Here is a 4446-nt window from a genome sequence, read left to right on the forward strand (position 1 = left end):
AAAGTTCGTCGTGCCCAGACACCACGTGATGATCGGGTGTGATAAGCTCGACGTCCATCTACAACGGGTGCAAGCCAGTTTTGCACACGCAGAATACTCAGGTTAAACTTGACGAGCCTAGCATATGCAGATATGGCCTCGGAACACTGAGACTGAAAGGTCGAGCATGAATCATATAGTAGATATGATCAACATAGTGATGTTCACCATTGAAAGCTACTCCATTTCACGTGATGATCGGTTATGGTTTAGTTGATTTGGATCACGTGATCACTTAGAGGATTAGAGGGATGTCTATCTAAGTGGGAGTTCTTAAGTAATATGATTAATTGAACTTAAATTTATCATGAACTTAGTACCTGATAGTATCTTGCTTGTCTATGTTGATTGTAGATAGATGGCCCGTGCTGTTGTTCCGTTGAATTTTAATGCGTTCCTTGAGAAAGAAAAGTTGAAAGATGATGGTAGCAATTACACGGAGTGGGTCCATAACTTGAGGATTATCCTCATTGCTGCAAAGAAGAATTACATCCTGGAAGCACCTCTAGGTGCCAAACCTGCTGGAGGAGCAACACCAGATGTTATGAACGTCTGGCAGAGCAAAGCTGATGACTACTCGATAGTTCAGTGTGCCATGCTTTACGGCTTAGAACCGGGACTTCAACAATGTTTTGAACGTCATGGAGCATATGAGATGTTCCAGGAGTTGAAGTTAATATTTCAAGCAAATGTCCGGATTGAGAGATATGAAGTCTCCAATAAGTTCTACAGCTGTAAGATGGAGGAGAATAGTTCTGTCAGTGAGCATATACTCAAAATGTCTGGGTATAATAACCACTTGATTCAACTGGGAGTTAATCTTCCGGATGACAGCGTCATTGACAGAATTATTCAATCACTGCCACCAAGCTACAAGAGCTTCGCGATGAACTATAACATGCAAGGGATGGATAAGACGATTCCCGAGCTCTTCGCAATGCTAAAAGCTGCGGAGGTAGAAATCAAGAAGGAGCATCAAGTGTTGATGGTTAATAAGACCACCAGTTTCAAGAAAAAGGGCAAAGGGAAGAAGAAGGGGAACCTCAAGAAGAACAGCAAGCAAGTTGCTTCTCAAGAGAAGAAACCCAAGTCTGGACCTAAGCCTGAGACTGAGTGCTTCTACTGCAAGCAGACTGGTCACTGGAAGGGGAACTGCCCCAAGTATTTGGCGGATAAGAAGGATGGCTAGGTGAACAAAGGTATATGTGATATACATGTTATTGATGTGTACCTTACCAGAGCTCGCAGTAGCACCTGGGTATTTGATTCTGGTTCTGTTGCTAATATTTGCAACTCAAAACAGGGACTACGGATTAAGCGAACACTGGCCAAGGATGAGGTGACAATGCACGTGGGAAACGGTTCCAAAGTCAATGTGATCGCCGTCGGCACGCTACCTCTACGTCTACCTTCGGGATTAGTATTAGACCTAAATAATTGTTATTTGGTGCCAGCGTTGAGCATGAACATTATATCTGGATCTTGTTTGATGCGAGACGGTTATTCATTTAAATCAGAGGATAATGGTTGTTCTATTTATATGAGTAATATCTTTTATGGTCATGCACCCTTGAAGAGTGGTCTATTTTTTATGAATCTCGATAGTAGTGATACACATATTCATAATGTTGAAACCAAAAGATGCAGAGTTGATAATGATAGTGCAACTTATTTGTGGCACTGCCGTTTGGGTCATATTGGTGTAAAGCGCATGAAGAAACTCCATACTGATGGACTTTTGGAATCACTTGATTATGAATCACTTGGTACTTGCGAACCATGCCTCATGGGCAAGATGACTAAAACGCCGTTCTCCGGAACTATGGAGCGAGCAATAGATTTGTTGGAAATCATACATACAGATGTATGTGGCCCAATGAATGTTGAGGCTCGCGGCGGATATCGTTATTTTCTCACCTTCACAGATGATTTAAGCAGATATGGGTATATCTACTTAATGAAACATAAGTCTGAAACATTTGAAACGTTCAAAGAATTTCAAAGTGAAGTTGAAAATCATCGTAACAAGAGAATAAAGTTTCTACGATCTGATCGTGGAGGAGAATATTTGAGTTACGAGTTTGGTCTACATTTGAAACAATGGGGAATAGTTTCGCAACTCACGCCACCCGGAACACCACAACGTAATGGTGTGTCCGAACGTCGTAATCGTACTTTACTAGATATGGTGCGATCTATGATGTCTCTTACTGATTTACCGCTATCATTTTGGGGTTATGCTTTAGAGACGGCTGCATTCACGTTAAATAGGTGAAAGGATCGATATAGTTGACTAGAGGGGGGGTGAATAGGCAACTAACAATTTTTAGCTTTTCTTTACCAATTTAAACTTTGCATCAAAGTAGGTTGTCTAGATATGCAACTAGGTGACCAACCTATATGATGCAAAAACAATAAGCACACACGCAAGCAAGAAATAAAGCACAAATAAGCTTGCACAAGTAAAGGCACGAGATAACCAAGAGTGGAGCCGGTGAAGACGAGGATGTGTTACTGAAGTTCCTTCCCTTTGAGAGGAAGTATGTATCCGTTGGAGCGGTGTGGAGGCACAATGCTCCCCAAGAAGCCACTAGGGCCACCGTATTCTCCTCACGCCCTCACACAATGCGAGATGCCGTGATTCCACTATTGGTGCCCTTGGAGGCGGCGACCGAACCTTTACAAACAAGGTTGGGGCAATCTCCACAACTTAATTGGAGGCTCCCAACGATACCACGAAGCTTCACCACAATGGACTATGGCTCCGCGGTGACCTCAACCATCTAGGGTGCTCAAACACCCAAGAGTAACAAGATCCACAAGGGATTAGTGGGGCGATTCAAATTTCTCTTGGTGGAAGTGTAGATCGGGGCCTTCTCAACCAATCCCTAGAGAATCAACAAGTTTGATTGGCTAGGGAAGGAGATCGGGCGAAAATGGAGCTTGGAGCAACAATGGAGCTTGGAGGTGGAAGAGATGGTCAACTAGAGGAGGAAGACACCCCTTATATAGTGGAAGAACAAATCCAACCGTTATCCACCAACTCAGCCTGCGCAGCGCGGTACTACCGCACCTGAGGCGCGGTACTACCACAGGGCCCCGCGGTACTACCGCCCAAGCAGCAGAGACCATAACAGCCTAAAATGCACTAAAGCAGAGGGCGGTAGTACTGCTGGCGCGGTACTACCGCTCCCCCTTGCGGTACTACCGCAAGGCAGGGGCTGTCCAGAGATGGGAAGGCACGGATATAAAAATTACATCCGTGGCTACTTCCGCAGAGTTGGAGTCGATGCAAAAACCCGACGCGGTAGTACCGTAAGCCAGCAGCGGTACTACCGCGCGAGGCGCGGATGTAAAAAATTACATCCGCCCCTTACTGCCGCGTACTTGCGGAACTAAGTCAGGGACCACGGTACAACCGCTTACTAGAAACGGTACTACCGTGGGCGCTTGCGGTACTACCGCACCAGCGGGCGGTACTACCGCAAGGTCCTGTGGTACTACCGCTTTAAGGAGCAGTACTACCAGATGCCCTAGTTCAGCAAGCAAGAGCAATATTTGCATAGACATGGAAAACATAGGATACTCTAAAGGCTAGAGGAAAGGAGGTGTAAAGGAAGATGTGTACGTGATGAATTCACCCAACCTTTCCAACGCGGACCCCCTCTTAATAGTATGGCTCCCCTACGACTCAATACCACCGAAAAGAAACGAAGAGAAACGCCGTCTTCCATAGCCTTCGAGGGGAACCAAATCATCTTGTGCTTAGTCAATATATCTGAAATATTCGATGCACATGATTAGTCCGCAAAAGCATTGTCATCAATCACCAAAACCAACTAAGGGATAAAAATGCCCTTACAATCTCCCCCTTTTTGGTGGATTGATGACAACACGTGATTTGCACGAGGGTATAACGCAAGGAGCAAGGGCAAACCCCAAGTCTCTAAAATATAGACGGGCTCCCCCTAGATGTGTGCTATCTCGATGAGTGCTTTGGACTGCATGGCACACATAGTAGGATCAACACTCCCCCTATATTTTATAGACATGGCAAATCTTGCAATAAGGCTAAAGCTAAGCAAGATAGACAGGAGCATAATGTAATAAGCACAAGATAGAATAAGCTCACTACGGTACGATAGAGTGCATATGTCTTACACCATATGATAGAAGGTCTCACGAGCACAAACCAAAGCAAACCAAAGCAAACGAAATAAACGAAGTTCAACTGACCCAAACACGAACAACTCGCAAATCCTACACTCTCTCCCCCTTTGGCATCGAGACGCCAAAAAGGCAGAGAGGACACCTACAGCAATAGTGGTGGCTCAAGCGGAGTAGTCACTTGCACGCTCCCGATCAGACTCTGCAGCTGGGACGGACTCCTCCTCAGACTCGGTCCAC

This window comes from Aegilops tauschii, chromosome 3, assembly GCF_002575655.3.
Source record: "Aegilops tauschii subsp. strangulata cultivar AL8/78 chromosome 3, Aet v6.0, whole genome shotgun sequence".
Classification (NCBI taxonomy): Eukaryota; Viridiplantae; Streptophyta; class Magnoliopsida; order Poales; family Poaceae; genus Aegilops; species Aegilops tauschii.